The sequence below is a fragment of the Octodon degus genome, unplaced genomic scaffold (genome assembly GCF_000260255.1).
Source record: "Octodon degus isolate 3935 unplaced genomic scaffold, OctDeg1.0 scaffold00009, whole genome shotgun sequence".
NCBI classification, from domain to species: Eukaryota; Metazoa; Chordata; class Mammalia; order Rodentia; family Octodontidae; genus Octodon; species Octodon degus.
In genome coordinates this window covers 2,752,567-2,775,326 of record NW_004524585.1, presented here as the reverse complement: position 1 = coordinate 2,775,326, position 22,760 = coordinate 2,752,567, and the positions used below count along the sequence as shown (strand labels likewise).

General features: G+C 37.5%; 2 pseudogenes; both read right to left on the bottom strand.

Moving 5' to 3' along the window:
• Positions 1-16,460: 16,460 nt before the first annotated feature.
• Positions 16,461-18,363, bottom strand: LOC101582504 (annotated as a pseudogene).
• A 522-nt stretch (positions 18,364-18,885) lies between these two features.
• LOC101582115 lies at positions 18,886-20,744 on the bottom strand (annotated as a pseudogene).
• Positions 20,745-22,760: the final 2,016 nt, after the last annotated feature.

Here is a 22,760-nt window from a genome sequence, read left to right as displayed (position 1 = left end):
ATGTTGTTGGCTTCTTAGTGGTGTTTCATAGTACAAGATGCAGGCATGATGTGCTGTCCACAACCACTATTAGTACAAATCTTTCCATTCATTGAACTAAGAAAAAGTAGCTATATATCTATCCTAAATATTTTGAATATACAGATACAAAATGGTCCTTCATTTGGATCCCATTTTTGCTTAGTCTTTTCACAGATGGGTATTCCATTGCCATTTAAATATTATAGGTGTATGAATTCAGCAAAACAATCCAATATAGTCCAGTAGTCCATAATAGTAGTCGGTTATCCATAGGACTGGCAGTGTCAGAAGTTGTTGACTTGAGTCTTGTACAGCTCAGCATATTAGTATGGCTTTGCTTTTTACACTTTGTTTTTATACTTTTCTGCTGGATGGTTAAGACCAAGATAAAGCAAGACCTCTATAATAAGAAATGCAACTTTTGTATCTGACAAGGTCAGTCAAGTCCCCTCAGGACTTATCCTAAAACCCTGTACTGCAGTTTGTAGATCCTTCATCAGTGTCAGCCATGTGGATGAGTCATGGCCATTGCTTGACCAGTTTGCTCTCTGTGAAAGCCTGAGAGAATGTTTTCTCTCCATGTGACTCTCCTTAGACACACTCTACCACATCAGTCACTTTCCTCTGTGGTCCCATAATCTCCTTGATCAGAAAATTTGGGACACAACTAAGTTACGTGGTATTACAGTACAGGTTCTCTTATGTCCTAAGTCCTCACTGACCTTGAAAGGCTAGGGCCGAAACATTGGCTGTCCTTGCAGCCCTTCTTTTTCTCTAATTTTTGGTCTGTAAGCTTAGGTTATTAACCCTCCAGAAGAAAAGCTTAATGATATTATTACCCTACAATGTAAGCAGTTGAGCTTAACCTCACTACCTATCTGAATATCAAACATCTTAGACATAACATGGAATAGGTATTTTCCATCAAAAAAAAAGTTTAAAAAAAAAAACTCCAAAAGGCTGTACCTATTGTTTGTCACATATAAAAGAGTCTTCCTAAATATTTAGAGAATATAGTAAATCTTATTTGGTAAAAAAGGACCATATTTTTACATGCTTAATATGTGAAATTCCACTCCATTTAAACAGAATTAGTGAATTATAAAAGGAGTTTTCTAAAATAATAAAGTCCTGGAAATGCTCACTAATTTTAATATGTATCTTGGAACTCTGAAGCACTCATATCAAAAGTCTTGAGAACCAAAAATGCTAGATACAATCTGAAATTTGCTTATAAAACATATAGGAAGAAAAGGAGGGCCCAGGGAGATAGTGCAGTAGAATAAGTGCTTGCCTGGCAAGTGCAGTGTCCTTAGTTCAATCCCCAGTACCGAAAGAAAAAAAAAAAAAAGCATGTCCTCAACTTTTTTTTCTTCAAAATTATGTGTAATTTTTTTCTAAATTCTATATAATTCAAAAACCTGGTTGAGAATGTGGGTGTGTTTTAGGGAAAGAGGTGGCTTTCAAATATTTCTGCAATCTTCACCTTTTGGTTAACAGTATTCATAATGCTGGAGTCAAAGCCACATTATACTTGAATACATGCTGAGTAACTTTTCCTGGTTTCCTATTTTTACTTTGTACATCCAAGACAATCAATTAAAAATACAATAAAAATCCTGATGTGAGGGCAAGAAGTAACTTTTCATAACAACATCTAGACCACATATGAATTGTTCCCTGAAATTCAAGTCCTAAGTGACTATTTTTGGTTTTGACTTATATTCCCACAAGGTTCTATGGTTATAATGAGTTGCCTAGTCTTGGTGTCAGCCCCCTCTGCTCTGTGGCATGTGATTACCTCTTTGTTTGTTTGTTGTTGTTTTCCTTCCAGCCTATGATTTGCTATAGCTTGTTCTTATAAACCATTCTGTTGTTATCTGACACAGTTAACCTTTTTCTATGTATTTTCCCTCCACAATTTCACCTTTCACTAGTCAGAGAAAATGTCACCTGAAATATGTGGTTCTGTTTTCTCTTCTGATATGAAATAGATTATTTGCAGTTAGACAAACTAAATAGGTCCAGAAAATAACAACTCCTTAAAAAATACGAAATTATTCTATAAGCTACTGTAAGCTTTCTAAATCAGTAAATAAGACCATTTAATTTCTAAATGTAGAGAAACTACTCCCTTTGAACACAGTGATAAGGAACAGGTTGTTCCTGATTTAAGAGGTTACATAACTAATAATTCTTACAAATACTAAGTGAGTTGAATTTTAATATTAAGGCAATTTTAAAAAATAACCAACATCACAATAGGATTGAACATAAATTGATATGCTGCTATGCTTTGGAAGTCTCTCTTTTTTTAATTAATTTTATTGAGAAACAGATAGCAAAGAGACATTTTCAAAACAGGTTAATAGGACAGTTACAATAATTAATACTTGCATATTGTTGTCTTCATAGTAGTTATTCATAATACAAGATGCAGACATGCTATCCTGTTTACGGTGGTTGTAAATAGGATATCAAGTCCGCATCTTGTACAGCAATTAACCACTAAGAAGAATATATGCAATGTGTTAATTATTGAAACTGTCCTACCAATTTGATTTGAAACTGTCTTATTGCTATGTGTTTATCAATAAAATTATGGCAAAAGGAAAAAATATATATATATACTATTAAATTTTTAAAATTTTACAAAAAATTGAAGTACAGCAATAGATAATTCAATCATGTAAAGCAATAAATAAATAAATAAATTACATATAAAGCCAAAAAAAGAAAGAAAGAAAGTTTCTTCTCATTGAATTAAGAGAAAGTAGCTGTATATCTATCCTAACTATTTTGTATATACAGATATAAAATGGTCCTTCATTTGGATCCACTTTTTGTTTAGTTTTGTCAGAGAAGGGTATTCCATTGCCATTTAAATATTGTACCTACATATATTCAGCAAAATAATCCATAATAGTAGTGGATTATCTATAGGACTGAAAATGTCAGAAGTTGTTGACTTGAGCCTTTTACAGCTCAGCATATTAATATGGCTTTACTTTTTATACCTTGTTTTTATACTTTTCTGCTGGATGGTTGAGACCAAGATAAAGCAAGACCTATATAACAAGAAATGCAACTTTTGTATCTGACAAGTTCAGCCAAATGCCCTCAGGATTTATCCTAAAACCCTGTACCACAGTTTGTAGATCCTTTGTGAGTGTTAGCCATGTGGATGAGTCATGGCCATTGCTTGACCAGTTTGCTGTCTGTGAAAGCCTGAGAGAATGCTTTCTCTCCATGTGACTCTCCTTAGGCACACTCAACATCATCGATCACTTTCCTCTGTGGTCCTATAATCTCCTTGATCAGAAAATTTGGGACACCATTGAGTTACAGGATGTTACAGTATAGATTCTTTTATTTCCTAAGTCCTCACTGACCTTGAATGGCTAGTGCCAAAATGTTGGCTATTCTTGTAGCCCTTCTTTTTCTCTAATTTTTTGTCTGCAAACTTGGGTCACAAATGAGAACAAGAAACAAGAAAAAAATGTCATATATTGTCTTGCTACAACACTTTATATGGTTAGATTTCTAATTTCTGTGTAAAAATATGTAATTTATCCCTATTTTTATTTTTTTTATTTTTTCTTCACATTCTATAGGGATCTAAAGTTTAACATATCAATACTTGATGGAAAATAACTGTTCCACGTTATGTCTAAGATATTTGATATTCAGACAGATAGAGAGTTTAAGTTCAACTGCCTGTTACAGAGTAACAATATCATTAAGCTTCTCTCTGGAGGGTTAACAACTTAACTGTGTGGAAGTTTCTGAACTACCCAGCATTCTTTCAGCAATTTTTGGGAACATTTATGTTTTTTGCCCTAAAATACACAATATATTTTTTAGGGTTTTCTTCTTTTTGAGATTTTACCACATAGGAGTTGATCAAAAATTTAGACTTTATCACCTTCTACACAGATTATATTATAATAGCTTTCCAATCAATCCATGAGATCTCAACCTTTTACTTTGAAATTATTGTCTTTAAAATAGCATTTTTCTCTATTACTTCCTGGTACAAAATGGCTTCTAATTTATATTATGTCAGGTCTTATCATTTTTCCTAGACTCTAATAGCTTCTAAAGTTAATTTTCTACTCTCCAACCTGATTTTCCAATTATCTTCATATGATAGCTTAATTTATGGCCCAATTTAATAGTTACTTATTTTTCTATTATTTACTTAGTTTCATTATAAGCTGTGTAGACTCCAAAACCAGATATCTTTACATACATTATTCTCAAAAACAAGAACACAGCATATAGGCCAGGGAGATAGCTCATCAGCCTAAGCACCTGCCTCACAAGCACAAGGTCCCGAGTTTGATTGCCTGTACCAAAAAAAAGGGCACAGCGTATGTTTTTTATATAACACAAAATATAATAACAAAATATACTACAAGTATAAAAAACACTTTGCTTCACTGACAAGATGTCAGCCACTGATGTGGGTTTTGCAGGCCCATTAGATTATTGAAACATAAGTGTTTAACACAACACTAAAATAGTAAGGGCTCACTGGGTGTTTATTTTTATGGCTGTTATCTATTCCTCCCAACAAACTTGCAAGGGAATATCAAGGAGGAACGTGGAGCTTTGGAGGGCCATGCGTTCCCCCAGGTGACCTGGATGAGGAGTACTGTGAAATCAAGCTTCCAGTAGAAGTGACATAAATACAACAATGTGGTTAAATAGAAAGAGACTTTATTACTTCAACAAGAGTACCAAAGTACAGTGATTCAAGAAATGTATAACTCAGTAATTCAATAATGTGAAGAAAGTGATAGGATTCTTGCCACCTTGCCTGTTAGACTTTTTAGTGGATTGAGAGTCAAGCTTGCACACTTCATAAACTAAATACATCCACCGCAGCAATTCCAACCCAAAAATCGAGACACAAGTGTATTCCAAAGAAGGGACATGTCTCAGAAGTAAACTAGTCTTTCCCATCAGGATCCCCTCCCATTTCATTGACCAATGTCTAAAATAATCCCGATTAAGGAAAATGGAATCAATCTTGATTGGTTTATACCCCAGGCACTCACCACTCTAGGATTGGGATTAAGGAACTCCCTTTGAAATGTGTGGAAAAAGAAAAGGGTAAGAATAAAATGACAGTCCATTTTTGAAGGAGGTAAAGAAAGTGTAGAAGGATATTGGGGAAAATATCAGCAGGACTTGCTTGTCATTATGTTGGCACAAAGTTGCAAATGGTAGAGTAAAATTAAATGACTAATTGAGCATGTAACTATCTATGATTATTACACATTTAAAAATAGAGAGGAGATGGAGGGAGGAAGGAAAAGCCTAACTGAAGGTCAGTCTAAGGCATGTTCACACTGTGGCCACCACTCCCACAGGCTATGAAGCTAGTTGTTGAAAATCATAACAATCTGTAGGAGGGTCTGTGTACACCAGAAAGGTTTCCAGGGATAAAAGTGATTTGAATCCCAGGAGGGAGCTGATGATCACCGTGTTTAGGAGTGCAGACCATCATGAACTAATGAGGCAGCCAGGTCTGTGAGCTAGCCAAGGAGCAGAGGCATCAGAAATCATTCACCAGGAAGCCTGACTAACAAAGCAATTATTTCCTCACAGCACAGCTATAGAAGGGGTGAAAATTTAACTAGTTTCTTTCTTAAAATGCAAGTTGTTCTCTGTACCTCGAAAGACCATTTTCTTGAGGAACAATGGCAAGAAAAGGAAATGGATGTTAACTAATCATGTCTAATATTCTTGCCATATCTAAAAATCCAAGAGATGACATAGCCAAAATATTCATTAAAGCAGCAATTCTAGGTAAGATTATATAAATTTTAAGTAGGTTTCACATGTGGGCAGGCTTGTGATCGAGGAGATACCTGAGGATGGTCACAGATACAACAAATAACATATGCTTTTCCCATGCAATGAGGACCCCACATGCACTGGACTTTGGAAATATTATTCTGTGTCATAAAAACATAATTTGGCTTTCATCATAAAAGTATAAATATGGCTGGAATGTAGTGTTCTTCTCCTGTGGAGCAAATGTACAAATCAAAAGGTCATGATACTATCCAAAGACATTCCACCTAACAGAGTTCCAGAAGGGGAAACAAGTCCCAGCCCTGCCACTTACTGACTATACCACATTGCTTACTTCATAACTCTGTTACAGGCCTCTCATTTGTTAAATTTGAGCACCAATATTGACTCTTATAAGAGGATTATACAAGACTTACAGCACTTGCCTGCTGTACATGGTGTTCAAGGTTAGGCAGTTTAGGGTTTTTTATTTGTTTTAGTTTAAAAAGAATTTAAAAAAATAAAAATATCTTTAGAAGGTTACAAAACTGTAAAACCAGATGACAGGAAATCAACAATACATATTATGTTGAATATTGTTACCTTCGAAGTAGTTGTTCAAATTACAAGATATAGGCATGAAAAATTGATTAAAAAATTTACTGTTCAATGAACCAATCTAAATTAGTGGTACAATTATCTTAGCTATCACATATATACCCTCCCTTCTTTCTTTTCTCCTTTCCCTTATCCCAGTTGTTCTTTCCTTTTGAGTAGTTTCTTTCCCTTTCACAATATCAATTGTAGCTTTTGGATTTTATTCACTTACTCAGCTATAAATAAAGATAAACTTGAGATTTTAATAGGAAAATGGATGCAACTTGAGACCATACTCATAAGTGAAATAAATCAGACCTGCATATGTAAGCATCCTATCGTCTCCCTAGTGTAAGAAACTGAAAGAGGTATTATTGTTCTATAACTAATTTTTAATATCATGGAGCTCCAGAACTCAAAGCTTTACTTATGAGAATGTTTTGCTTCATCTCTTCAACAAGAAAAGAAAAAGAAATATCAGCAACTTTTCCCCAGTCCCTGACTTCTAGGTCAGTCACATGGCTAGTTCTCAAAATCCTTTCAATAACCCCCTTGACAGGGTTCTTGACAAAGACATGCAGGGAAAAAATGGGTCTAAGTCCCCTCATTATGAGATCCGTCTGAGAACAAGGAGTAGCACAGAGTTCTAGACAGTGCTCAGGGGAAGCAGAGGTGATTGGGGACATTTGATGTCTTTATGCTCTCTTGCAGCTGCAAACGTCTTCCCATCCAATTGGCAGCAGAACACCTCAGGCAATTTTCATCTTCAGAGAGCAATCTCTGCTTGTCTTCTTGCTGAATATTTTTTAGAGCTACAAAACCTAATGCATTTATTAAGGAGCATCTCCTCTACAGGACTTTTCATCACTTCTAGCGCTTTATTAAAGAAGTACGCTGTGCAGTCCTTTCAGTTACTTGCCAAGCCTTTTATCTGATCTGAGGAGGGAACCTTGTGTACTGAGCTTCCGTTGGCTCAGATGAAAAACACAGATGATATCAGGGAAACACAGTGATTGTGCATAAAGCAGCAATCTTCCTGATGAAATCTGAATTCAGAGACTATGTCACTTAGTGACAAACCAGTACATTCACACAAGCACCTTCCTGGTATAATGGAGATAGTTTAGGACATTTCTACATTGAATTTTCAAAAATAAATCTGGAAATCACACAAATTCAAAATTTAATATTCAAATCATATGGAAATAATATCCTAAGATTACTGTAAGCAATGTTATTAGGGTTTCTGGCATCTTGGCATCATCTAGCGATGCAGCTCTATCTATCTAGTAAATTGAGAAAAAAAATCTTCAATTAACATTAACTGTAAGTTTTAACTCATGTTACTCTTGTCTTTATCTTATCACCTAGTGTCCCATTAAATCATTTAGTAAAATCTGCATGTCAAGCCTTAAAAACACACAGTGAATTTTTAATCATGCCATGAAGTGCTCATACCCTGTATTTATACCCAGGTGTTTGCATATTCTTATTACTGAACAATCCCAGAGTTGGAGGGAAACAATTATATCACATGTATTTAAGCTTTTTATTATGCAAGAAATGAATATGTGCAAACTCATTTATCAGTTATATTTCCTACTATTATTTAAAAGATACCTGACTTTTTTCCAATATGAATTTTCCTACTTTTGCTACATTCTTCTGGGAGTCACACAGTAAGGTTTTTTTTTAGATGAAACATGCATAAAGAAAATTACACAGAGACTGGGCGTGGTGGCATGCCCCTGTAAGCCCAGCTCTTGGGAGGCTGTAAACAGGTGGATCACTATGAATCTGATCTAGTAGTGAGACCCTGAACACCCTGTAGATCCTTCCCTAAAATATAAAAAAAAGAATGAATGAAAGAATGAAAGAGAGAGAAAGAGAAAGAAAGAAAGAAACAAACAAAGAAAGAAAGAAACAAAGAAAGAAAGAAAAAAGAAAGAAAGAAAGAAAGAAAGAAAGAAAGAAAGAAAGAAAGAAAATAAATAAATTACACAAAGTACATTTAATGGACTTTCAAAAACTGACCCTCTCTACTAAATAACCAGAACATAGTTCAACAAGATAGAACAAAACCAACATTCCTGGCTCTCCCCCCATGTCCATACTCTGTCATCCTTCTTTGCAAGAGTAATTGAGTATCATCAATTGTCTTAGTTACTTTTCTCATTGCTGGGACAAATTACCTGACAAAGTTAAAGTAGGAAAGGTTATTTAGCTCCCATTTGATAGAGGGTTTAGCCTACAATCATCTGGCTCCAAGACAAGGTAGCATGGCAGAGGGGAATCACAGAGGAGAAACAGTTCATGGAGAGCAGATGACAGTAAAACAACCAAGGGTTGGCCACAGATCTTTCTACCCATTATATCTTTCCCAGGCTACTTAGGGCAGGCAGCACTCACACCCTCAATGCTAGTGCCCTTGACCCTAGCATTGCAACATGAAGCAATGCCAGCATGATACATTCTAGATCCAGCCACCTCTAAAAAGTCCCACTAGGACTGCATGAAGATTTGAAGGGTCATTTAGGCCCAGGCCATAAAAAAACCCAATACTGTGAACTAATTTTTCCTATTTCTGTATCTCATAAAAGAACCATGCAATATACACTCTTGTGCCTACCTTCTTTCCCTGGACATTGTACTTCAGAGAAAAAAAATCTTACAATGTATTCTGAGATTCATTAAAGTATGTTTCAATAGTTGTTCATTCTCAGTGCTGCAGAATTTTTCATTGCCTAATATGTCAAAAACTACTTATTTCACTGTTTATGAGAAGTTGGATAGTATTTTGTTTAAATAATGCTGTTAACAACATAGCAATGCATGTATATTGCTGAACACCTACATATTCCTCTTGGGCAGAGAAAGGATGAGTTGCTGGGTCTTTGGATATTGGTGTTCTGTTGTAGCAGTGTGCACCCAGGAGTTCTCCAACAGAATTATATTTTACAACATGTTCAAGCTCTATTTTTCTACATCCTACCTGGTATATTTTGTCCTTTTTCTAATTCTATATCATTGCAGGTTTAGCCTGCACTTTCCTAATAACAAATTTGTGCACCCTTCATATATTCATTTGCTATGTAGAGATTCTATTTTGTAAAAAATGCTAAAGACGTCTGACTATCTATAGAGTTTGATGATTTTTCTTACTGAGTTCTAATAGTATTTTATGTATTGTACATAAGAATCTTCCATAAGATATATATATATATATATATGTATATACTTGTAATATATATGTATGTATATATATATATATATATATATATATATATATATATATTACAAATAACTATTCCTACTGTGTAACTTTTATTTTTTACTTAGTGACATCCTTTGCCAAACAGAAATTTTACATTTTAATGTAGCCCAATATGTCCTTTTATTTACAGGCTTATATGTCCTGATTAAGAAAGTTTTGCTAGCAAAATGATCAAGGTGCTCCTTTACATCTCCTTTCATACTGCATATTCTTATTTTTCACATTTAGATCCACAATTTATGTAGAATGGATTTTTATTCTACATAAATTGAATAAAAATTTAGAAAATCCATTTGGGATATTTAATGGGCACAGTACCATTATTTTCTCCACCACATATAAGGGCTCTATGTGTTATAAATCACATCTATATACTAGAGGGTCTATTTCTAGACTTTCTTTTATGTTCCATTGGTCTGGGTATTCTTTACAACATTGCAACATCCTAATTATTATATATTTGCATCTGTTAGTAGTATGACTTCTATGCTGGCTACATTCCTCTGTTTAAAATTACTTCAACTATTCTTTAGTATCTGTTTTTGTTTTTGTTTTTGTTTTTGTTTTTGTTTTTCTTTGTGGAACTGGGGGTTGAACTCAGGCCTTTGCACTTGCCAGGGAAGCGCTTGTTCTACTGAGCTATCTCCCCTGCCCTCATTTCAACTATTCTTACACTTTAACTTTTCATAACATTATAGATGTAGCTTCTCAGTTTTCACAGAAGAAAATTTAGCAGATATTTTCATTATGGTAGCATTAAATCTGTCTACAATTTAATCTATGAAGAATTGATATATTTATAGTATTGAATCTTTCAGTATACAAATACATTTTTCCTATTTGCTTAAGTCTTTCTCTTATGAAAATTTTAACTTATTAATTTTATTTCTAATTTATTTTTGTTTATGCTATTATAAATGTAATTTTTCAAGTCCTTGAGCTCATTACTGTTTTCTGTTTGTTCATGAGGGCAGAACTAACATTCTGCATGTTACTAACACTCAAAATTTTACATTCTAATGGATTAATGAATGTTATATCTCCTTTTCCTCACAAATGAGTTTTTATTAGTAACCCTAATCTTTTTCCAGCATTGTGTAACTGGGAAGAGAACAACTTGTTTGCTTATATTGCCAACTACCCAAAGCTACATTTGGACTTGAAAGAGTAGCTATGTCTCCAAAAGGTGTGGATTTCAAACTGGGTGTAGCAAGTGCTGGAAGCATATGTGACACTGCTAATTGTTTCAGAGTCTTCAATATTCTGTATGACTTAGACACTGATCTTACTAGACTTTTTTTCCATCTCTAAGCTACTCTCCTCACCAGGATTCTTTTTTTTTGGCCTCATAGCAGCTCATCACAGTTTTTGGTGAGATGATCTTTCCTTTTGTTCTTTGTTCTTTTTGTTTTTGTTTTATTTTTTGTATTTAGTACAGGGTCTAAAGTTCTCCCTACAAGGTCTTCCTACACAGATCATATCCTAGTTATCCTCCTGTTTTCAGTCTCCCAAGCTCTAGGATTACAGGTGCATGCTACCATGCCCAGTCTCATTTCCCTTCTCAGGGTGCCCTAGGGGCAGGGCCGGCACAGCACTCTGGGGATTTCCTACACCTGCCTAAGCAGGAGCTTTAGTGTGCTGAGCTATCTGGCTGGCCCTGTCCTTTATCTGTTGATCTTATTTTGCTTGTGTGTTTTTAAAGTACCTCATCTAAATTCTATCTATCTATCTATTTATCTATCTATCTGTCTATCTATCTATCTATCTATCTATCTAGTATAGGATCTCACAATGCAGCTTAGACTCATAGTGACCCTTTCTCAGCCTCCCCAGAGCTGGGATTACAGGCCTGTGCCACCTGGGATCAAACCTGGGTCCTTGCGCTTGCCAGGAGGGCAGTTAGACTGCCAAGCTATAACCCCAGTCCTGCTCATCTTACTTTGTACCTAATATCTCCCCAAATATCTCATTTACCAGATTTCTAGAACTAATTTTCTGCATGATTTTCAAATTCTGTTTGCTTGAGTGCTCCCCCTCCCTTAAGGGCCAGCCAAATTCTCAACATAAACTCTCCACTATTCTTATTTCCTTTTCTTTTCTTTTCTTTTCTTTTCTTTTCTTTTCTTTTCTTTTCTTTTTTTTGTGTGTGGTACCAAGGATTGAACTCAGAACCCTGAGCTAGCCAGGCAAGTGCTTATTCTACTAAGCTATCTCCCCAGCCCCACTATTCTTGTTTTCTAACTGGTGATACTTTTGTAATGTTCAAAAGTATCACAGTGTCACCTCTGACTTCATTCTACACTCATCTTCCCCTCCCCACCTCAAAGACCAATGACACAATTTGAACCTATTTGGCATGTGCACACACACATACACACACACACACACACACACACACACACACACACACACACACACAGCTAGAGCCCTCCTGAAGTAAAGGAAATAAAAACTATCCGTCCCTGCCACCATCAGTGAGTTAATCACACTCAAAGAACTTTTCATTTTCAATTCTACCCTTATCCCTCACCCAACTCTCCATTGCTCTGTAAGAATGATTGGATCATAGGGCATTTGGGCACAACCTGAAAGCTCCTTAGGTCTTAAAGTCTGTAAAATACCACTGAAGAACACTGGAGAGTCTCACTAAACTCCTGACGTTGTTCCAACTCCAAGACTTACTCCTTCTAGTACTTTTCAATGTGGTTATCTAAAACTTACTTTCTCTTCTTGTTTTTATATGATCCTCTCTGCAAGATTACCACATTTTCCACAAAATGAGACACCCCCCATCAGTCATTCTAACATTTGCTCAATGGACTTGCCCACATCTGAGCTTCCTCCCCAGAGAACCATGCAAACTCTCAAACTCATCAACTGTGACTTCAGCATCCTTACAGAAGTCTTCACATTTCTTACAGGTTGGAGAAGCTTTGGGGGCTGGAGGAAAACTATTTTTCAGCCTGCAATGCTTTAAACAAGTTTGTACTGTGAGCTTATAAATTTATGAAATGTTCATGATTGGGTTCACTCAAGGCCTGCCAAAGCATAGATAGTATCTCTAAGAAAACATTTATCAAAGCACTTCTCATCCAGGAAAAGAGAACTAATCTTTGGTTACATTTTTTCTTGACATGGAAGAGATGGAGAAACATTTGCAAACAGAAGCTGTGTATTCAATCTGCTTTTGTTTATCCAATGATATTCCCCATAAAATGGGTATCATTATATACTTAATATGGCTGCTCCTAGGAATGATGGGAGGTGCAGTTAACTAGCATTTTCTAAAAGCTTTCAAAGACAGAGCTCTTTTATGATTCCCACATCCCTTTTTTATTCTCTCAAGTGGTCTAGTTTGTGTTTCTGTGCTGAAAAATGAAAGGACATCACAAAAGTGCATAAAAGATATTATGAATGCTTCAAACCTTGGAAGAGCTTAGTCATTAGATTTTCAATATTCTTTCTGTTACAAATTTTGGAAGCGTATTTAAGGCAGAATGACTTTTGAGTTATGGAACCACTTCTTTGAATTATACCTCAGGCTGGCACAAAAGTCAAATGGCTTCTGTCATGAAGATTTTTTTTTAAATTCTAGTACAGAAATTGTTTGTCAATAGGTTCATTTAATGGCTAATTTAAATATGCCTATCAGCAGAGGGCTTTTATTTAAAAATAAACTTCAAAGTAGGAAGAAGGGTTACCAACTTTTCTCAAAGGGGAAATGAATCAAGAGATGGGGAGATGGGTGAAGAGAAAAGGAAGTAAGATATCACTGTAGTATTCACATAATATATATATATATATATATATTAGCAAATCCATACAAGGAACGTAAACATTACAACTGTAATTGTGTACAAAGAAAAATAAAGGAAGGTGATTAAGATATGAGCAGAAAAGGAGGAGGTCACAGGGGATGAAAAAGAAAGCCAAGACATGTTAGGTATGTGTATTGATTCCCCACAAGGAAGGGAATCATTACATACCACAAACATGTGCTAATAAAGAAAAAAACACTCCAATGATGTGAATCAGATGCTTCTTTTTGAATTTAATACTATAAAATCTATAAATTACTTGAAGAGTTTAAGTTCACATGCACATCTCTTAGCATACACATCTCATGTTTAAGATATGTAAGGTCTATTCAATGATACTTAAAATGCCCTTACTGAAATCAGATAAAAACGTGAGAATTTATCATAGAGGCAGAGGAAAATCATTTTTGTTGAATCCAAATACAAATAGTTTCCATTCAGTCAAAAACTTTAACTTAATGTCCTATTTTATAAATATATATACAGAAATACATTAATGCATAAACATTTAACTGAAATTTATCTATACACATCAACTTATAATGTCTACTTTTGTAGTCATTTCTTGAGAAAATATACAATTTGGAAATGGATATTTTCACAATTATTCATACAAGTTGGGTAACTGAAGCAAAAAGAATCTTTAATGTATATGATAAAGACAAATAAACTCCATCAAAATAGATAGTTTATATCTGAAGTGACATGTAATGATCATGTAAATCACAAAAAATCCATTAATTGTATTTCTAGGGAACATCAATTTTAAAAGTATTTCAGTAAAGACAACCTGTAAGTTTAATGACATCAAGTTATTTCTACAGATATTACTGAATATCTAATGACATTTAATTGTATCCTGCAGGGCATAACCTCGGCTTTGTCATTAAGGGTGTGTTATTCTGGGTATAATATCCAAATTTATTCTTTAGAATATTTTTACTGGTGAATTATTAATTTTAACTTTATGAGTTTTATTACATTAAACAATGAGTACTTAACAGGAAAAAATATAAAGTATTGAATTTTTAATAGTTATTGTTTATACAAGGGCATCACAATTTTCAACATTGACTTTTATGGTGTACAAAGTCTAAAAAAGTAACAGATATAAATTCCTATATGAAGTAAAATGAAAATACCAATAGAACTCTACAACAAAAGTAAACATTGCTTCAATTGTCACACCCGAGGCAGTCTTCACACATGACAATGGCATGTTCCATACACAAGTATCACTTACATATGTGCTTAGCCTTCCCTTCTTTACATACCACAAACATGTGCTAATAAGGAAAAAAAAACCTCCAATGATGTGAATCAGATGCTTCTTTTCAAACTTAATACTATAAAATCTATAAATTACTTGAAGAGTTTAAGTACACATGCACATCTCTTAGCATATACATCTCATGTTTGAAATATTCAAGGTCTATTCAATGGTACTTACGTGCCTCCAATGTGACAGGTCATTCTTGTAACTATTGCAGTATTAGTTATTGCAGACTGATCAGGCCTGCAATCTCCCAAATTAGTATATGGAGGCAAAGGCTTAAATAAATGAGTCAAGTGCTATGTTCTAGGCCTCCAAGAGAATCAAAATCTGGGGGCTAAGAGAAAGACCTTCTCTGGTCCCTATTTATTTATCAGAACTAAGGTGTGTGTGTGGGGGGGGGAACACTGAAGAAAGGCAGGATTCGGTCCACTCAAGGGCTTCTCCAAGTAAGACATTATGTTAATTTAGGCAAACTACTTTATCCCCAGGAAGGCCTCCACCCAGGAGTGAGATGCCTCAGTCTTTAGCTAGTCAGTGTAGGCTGGAGCCAGTTGTCCTTGGCTGTCGCCAAGTCTTGCCCTTTGGGCTTCATGACCTCACCCACAATTGCTTGCCTCATTTGGGACCAACGACTCAGAGATTCACTTACTACGAGACCTCTGCCCTTCTTCAGACAAGGTGCAAGCCTTGGACAAACTCACAAGTACACATGAAAAACCAATTGATTAATTCTAAAACCCACTTAAAGCAACCTCATAGTGGTCTCCATCATGTCCCCACTCGTTTTTCCATCAGAAACTTCCTACTGTATTGCACAATGTGCACTTAGCAGGGACATAGGATCAATAAAATATCAAATATGCAATGAGTGCATAAAATAAACATTTCGTATCAGCTATGTACTTGGTTACAAAAAGGACGAGTTAACAACAGAAATAAAAACCTATGTGAACTACAATATAAGTACAAACAAAGGCCCACCCCAGAAATGATCTTTGCTTCAATTGTGATACCCAAGGTGGCACAAATGAAACTGCATGTTCCATACACAAGGATCACTAACACCGATAGCACACATGGTTTATTTTCCTGTAGGGTATAGTTGACATCTTTTTGTTTGTTTTTCTATTGTTTAGTAGATCTTTGTGATGCTGCACTCGCCTGTTCACCTGTCATTCTTACTAATGTGCTCCACAATTCTTTTTACTTAGTTCTCTGGGCAGAAACATTTTATTTTTCCCTGTACTTTAAATGATCTCTTATGAATTCCAGTCCCAATCTTCTATGACAATTTCTCCATGATATGCTGCACATGTCATTTTCTTTGCAAACTATCAAACTATGTACCATATGTGTTTAGGATTGAGTAAAATATAACCATTGGCCAATTTTTAGTGGGTTTTGTTTGTTTGTTTATAAAAATTTGAAATTTTATTTTATTTTTTGCCAATTTAAATACTTTTATTGAAAACATTGCCTTTTCATTTATAGTACAGTGCTTAAAGTGCAATGCTGTTTCCCTGTGTACATGTTCCATTATTCAAGTATTAAGAATGCCCAGTACTTTACTATAGCAGCTCAACTTTAACTGCCACAGAATTTGCTACAAATTTAGGTCCTTCAATCTTATTGGTTGTGGAAGAATGCTGTATTTATATTTAAGGTTGGCTTAATCAGCCTCTTCAATGGTGGGCCCCAAGGAATCACCACCAGTGGGAGGAGCTCCTCCACCAGGGAAGTCCCCAGGCATTCCTCCAGGCATGCTACCTGCACTCTGGTACAGCTTGATGACGGTGGGATTGCAGACTTTCTCGAGCTCTTTCTGCTGATGTTCAAATTCTTCTTTCTCCACACTCTGATTCTTATCCAGCCAGCTGACGATCTCATTACACTTGTCAAGAATCGTCTGTTTATCTTTATCATTAATCTTGCCTTGAAGCTTCTCATCTTCAACAGTTGCTTTCATATTGAAAGTGTAGGACTCCAATGAGTTCTTGAAGGACACTTTGCCCCTTTGCTTCTCATCTTCAGCTTTGTACTTCTCTGCTTCCTGGCCTATATGCTCTATGTCCTCCCTGCTCAAACAGCCCTTATCATTAGTGATGGTAATATTGTTCTCTTTTCCTGTACTTTTATCGACTGGAGAAACATTGAGGATGCCATTGGCATCAATATCAAAAGTTACTTCAATCTGAAGAACACCACAACCTGCAGGAGGTATCCCTGTGAGTTCAAACTTGTCAAACAGGTTGTTATCCTTGGTCATGGCTCGCTCACCTTCATATACCTGAATGAGTACACCAGACTGGTTGTCAGAGTAGGTAGTGAAGGTCTGGTAGTGAGGACTGTCGTGATTCCACCAGCAGTTTCAATACCAAGAGAAAGAGGAGTGACATCCAACAGTAGCAAATTTTGGACATTTTCAGATTTGTCTCCAGATAAAATGGCTACCTGAACAGCTGTAACACAAGCAACAGCCTCATCAGGATTGATGTTTCTATTCAATTCTTTTCCATTAAAGAAGTCCTGAAGAAGCTTCTGGATCCTGGAGATATGGGTAGAGCCACCCACCAGAACAATGTCATGGATCAGAGGCTTATCCAGTTTAGCATCTCGAAGAGCCTTCTCCACAGGGTCCAGAGTGCCACAGAACAGGTCAACTTTCAGCTCTTCAAACTAAGCACGAGTAATAAAGGTGTAGAAGTCTATTCCTTCATAGAGGGAATCAATCTCAATACTGGCTTGAGTGCTGGAAGAGAGGGTTCTCTTAGCTCTCTCACAAGCAGTACAAAGATGGCAGACAGCTCTTTTGCTCTCACTGATGTCTTTGTTGTGCTTGCGCTTGAATTCAGCAATAAAATGATTGACCATTCGATTGTCAAATCTTCTTCACCTAAGTGGGTGTCTCCAGCTGTAGATTTCACTTCAAAGATTCCATCTTCAACAGTGAGGATTGACACACCAAAAGTGCCACCTCCTAAGTAAAAAATCAGCACATTTCTTTCAGCTCCAATTTTTTTGTCTAAGCCATAAGCAATAACAGCAGCAGTTGGTTCGTTGATAATTCTAAGTATGTTAAGACCAGCAATTTTTCCAGCCTCTTCGGTTGCCTGATGCTGAGAGTCATTAAAGTAAGCTGGCACAGTGACCACAGCATTGGTACCAGTCTTCCCTGGATAAGCTTCTGCAATCTCCTTCATCTTTGTCAGCACCATAGAAGACACTTCCTCTAGATAGAAGCTCTTTGTCTCTCCTTTGTATTCTACTTGAACCATGGGCCTGCCTGCATCATTCACCACCATGAAGGGCCAGGGCTTCATATCAGACAAGACAACAACATCAAGTCTATGTCCAATCAGATGCTTAGCATCAAAAACTGTTGGTGGGGTTCATAGCCACTTGATTTTTTGCAGCATTTCCAATTAGTTGTTCGGTGTCAGTGAAAGTGACATGACTTGGAATGGTTCAATTTCCCTGATCACTGGCAATTATCTCCATTTTTCTGTGCTGGAAGTCACCACACAGGAGTGGTTGGTGCCAAGACCAGTACCAACTGCAGGTCCTTTCGACATGGTTGCTTGCGTATAGGCCTGGCTGTGCCAGCGAAGACAGCACACAAGAAGCCCCTCACCTTCCAGCACTTTCAATGGTGAAATTTAAAAAAAAAAAAAAAAAAAAGCACATCACAACCATGAACATTGCTACAGTTAGAGGCCCTCTTAATTCTCCACAATGATAACTGAGCATGCTCACAAGGGTTCCCATTGTGAAATCTTAGCTAAATAACCATCTTTAAAAGAAGGAAAAAAAAAAAACTCAGCACACTACAATTTAACTTGTTTTAATGTTTCTTTACAAATTGTGAAAAATACTAACGTACAGACAAGGAATAATCATAATGTGGTGGCCAATGTCATAAATATGGAATTATAAGTTTAAAACATTTTCTGGTTTAAAAAGTAAATCTGGTAATCAGTGCAGCTCTGCGGGGTCTCTACGGCTAGTAGGGCTGATCTCTGTATTCCTAAAGTACTTACCTTTATCCATTTTTCCAAGTCCTCCATGTCCACCATTTCTTCCCCCCATTTACTCCATCAAAGGTCCAGGAGGGCCCCCTGGATCACCTCGTCTTCCTCCACCAAAGCCATCTTGCTCCATGCCATGGCCACCATGGAAACCACTTCTGTTTCCACATTCCACCAGGAATATTCCACCTCTGAACATTCCACCAGGACCACCACAGTCCATGAGACCACCTCTTCCTCCCTGCGTGCCACCAGGGCCACCTCTGCCATGATCACCACCTGGGGGTGGGAAGGGTGGCAGGAAGAAGTCTTTAGGTTCTGGGGCCTTAAACTACTTGCATTCTGTTCTCCAGGCAAAGTTTTGGTTTCCATAACCCGGATTGGGACATTACCAATCTCCAGCTCAATGTTGAACATTATCTCCTCCAGAGGGGTTTCTACAGGAACCCTGCAGGCCTCTTGGAAGGAAGCCTCCTCTGTCTCCTCCACAACCTCCCATGCAACTCATGGGTCCCCAGGACCTCCTGGGTCACCTGGACCTCCACGGAGCAGTGGTGGCATCCCTTTGCCCTCACAAGGCAGCATGCCACCTCGCAAGCTGTTCATTGGAGGCTTCTTCCAAGCAAGGGAGACTTCAAGTTCCCTTCCTTGAAAATCCTCCCCATCAAACCAGTCCACAGCAGTCTTGGTAGTCAGTGGATATTCATAGGACACTGTGGCATCACCTTTGGGCTCTTGTTTCCTTGTCCAGGTAAACGTGGATCATGGGTTGCCCAGTCCTCTTGTTAATCTTAACAACTCCAAATTGCTTAAAGAAGTCTGCCAGATTATCAAGCGTCAAATTGTCATTTACTTCTTGTATGTAAATTGCACTGTTGTCAGAGTCTTCATTAGAATCTATGAGAGGGCCTAGATCAAGATCTGGTCCTTCATCCATGGGTCCATTAGGCTTATTGAAGCCACCTCACTCTCCAGCACTGCCCATTCCACCACATCCTCTTCCCTGCCCACCTCTGTTCATGCCTCAATGATCAAGTCCCCTTGTTCCCCTGCCCCAGTTAGCAGGGCCACTCATGCTCTGGTTTGTCTGGTCCGGAAAATCCTCCAGACTCCTGCCCACCTACACCCATGCTCCTGGGGTGATCCTGTCAGAAACAACTCTGCTGCCCCTAGCTGCTGCTCTGTTGCTATATTGACTTGGAGCCTAGCTGTAGGATCCAGTCGGGGGGGCGGGGGATAACTAGTAGGAAGCTGCTGCTGATAGCTACTCTGCTTTCCATAGCTTCTCAGCTGCCCCTAGGTATTCTGCTGAGAGTAACTGCTCTGATCATAATATTCAGCTGTGTAGAAGAATAGCTGGTAGGAGGACAGGATGGAGGTGCAGTGACTGGATGCATCAGGCAGCTTCCAGGAAGCTGGAGGTAACTGTAGTTACTTTGTCCCTAGCCTAGGCTGGGCTGGTTATAATCCCTGTGCTAGACTGAGGTAGGTTAGTCTTAATAGACTTGTTAGCATCCTGTGGTCTCACAGGTACAATAGCTGCTGGTTGCTGCCCATAGACTGGTTAAGCAGGCTGAGTACCCAGTCTGAGCTGCATAAGAAGCCTGGGTGGTGGTGACTGCAGCAGTGGTGGTATCATAAGCATTAGTGTCACACCCCTGGACAGGTTGGCTATATGCCTGGGGGGCAGCTGGAGCAGCCTAACCAGTGGGAGGCTGTCCATAGGAAGTTGCATACACAGTCTGCCCATAGGTGGAAGTGGTCTGAGCCTGGGTATAGCTCACATCAGTAGCTGTCCGCAGGCTCCATAGCTTTGCTGCCCATATGCTGGGTGTTCCGTGCACATCCTTGAGTTGGCTGGGCAGGGTAAGCATGTAGCCCTGCTGGGCTGCAGCTTGGCTGTAGGTACTATAATCCATGGACGCCATTTTCTCTCCTTCCTCCTCCTTTTAAAATCTGTCCCCCTCTCCCTTTTCCTCTCAGCGCTTAGTGTTTTGAATGACATTATAATTGCTGCATAAACAACATCTCCTCTGCCTTTGGTTTTGTTGTTGACTGTTAGCATCTTAAGCTTCTACGTTGTTAAGGTTTCCCTGTCAATATTTCCATCATAGTGCAGCGTTGCTATCAGCAGTACCAGTTTTTCTTTGTCATATACAAAGCCAATGGAAATCTTGAAATCCAAAGATTGTACTATTCAAAAGTCTCTGTTTTGAATAGCAGCACTTCATTTGGAATTTTTGCTTTGTTCCTGGGTGCAGTTCCTATGCTGGCCAACTTGTGCTCAGTTAGAAAACATAGCATCAATCGGAAACCGATAAACACACTGTCAAATGTCACATTCTGTTTAGTTTGGGAGATGGGAAAAAATCTGTTACATCATTCAGTTTATTACTCTTCGAATAAAGACCTGGTGGCTGAGTTCCAGGATAAATTTCTAAATTGAAGACATAATAAGTCTTTGCATCTACAGGACATAAATTTGTATGCCATATTTTAAAGTTTTTTTGAGAATATACTGCCTGAAGCTATAGTGACCATGAACATGCTCCAAGATGTCCATCAGTAGTCACCTACACAGATGATGTGTAAATCGTTTGACAATTACCCATAAATCTCTCAAACTATGGGCAGACCACAACTACACTGTAAGTTCTTTCTTTGCAGGTTTTTTTAAATTTTAGGTATGGGTCTACAGTATGGTCAAGGGCAGGGCCAGCAAAGCAGGCCCAGGGATGAAACCCCTGGCCCCTGTGCCTGTTTGTAGGCGCTTTAATCCACTGAGCTATTTGGCTGGCCCTGCAGGTGGTTTTGTTATAAAACTTCAAGCAATTTTTGAATAAAACCAAATCTCCTCAGTGTTGTCATTATTCTACACACTTCCCAAGCCCACACCCACTGCTTTTCTGTAAGGTTTTTACATTCCTGCAAATATGAGAGGAAAGCTCCACTAAGTATAACAGACCAACATATGCTTCCAGTTCAACTTGAGATGTCCCAATAAATAGATTTTTGAGTATGGCTATTGGTGCACACAGAATGTTTTACTTGTGTTTCAGCATTTGTGCGTTTCACATCTTATAGCATTTCACCTGCTACAAAGAATTTTGAATAAATAAAATAAAATAATAATACATTATGTTTAGTCTTTTTGAGACAGGGTCTTTCCATGCAGCTCAGGCTGGTCTTGAGCTCACTTTGTATTCCAGGCTAGTCTTAAATTTGCAGTTGTCCTGTTTTAGCTCCCCAGCAATGGGATTACAGGTATGTGCCACCACTTCTGACAAAATAATAATTACAAAAATAATAATTTCCAACACTGATGGTACTGCTAGCATTCTGTTCTGCCCAATAGGTTTCACCTTTGCAAAGATCCTCCAGGATATTTTCAAACCAAGTTCTAACATTGAACCATTCTATTTGTTTGTATGACCATTTCCTTCTGTTTCTACTAGTCAAATCTGTATATCACTGTTTTCTTCATCATCTGAGTTGGGGAGTCCCACATTCCTTTGTCTATATTGATCTGTTCTGCCTCCATTTCAATGTCACAACTTCAGCACATGTAGACAACATCACACGGCCCATGCACAACCACTGTGAGTCACAGCCACATTTTGATTATGGCAAAATACACGTTTACAGAAGCCAAGAGTGCATTTTAGCTCCTATAGTGCTCAGGTAAACATGCACAAAGCCTGTTAGATGGTTCGTGATGTGGTGAAAATTCTAGTTTGACACTTTTCCACATGTGATGACTTTCATCATACTAAGCGGATAAATGTGAAGATTATTTCCTATATTCTCCAGTGAAGCTACGGAGATGCATGGCTGGCTATTGTTATGCTAAAGTACAAGTTTACATGGAAAAGTATGGAATGGGTCATTGTAATCCGGTGTTACTTCCCATGTTTAATTGAGTCCTATAAATGCCATTAGCAGAG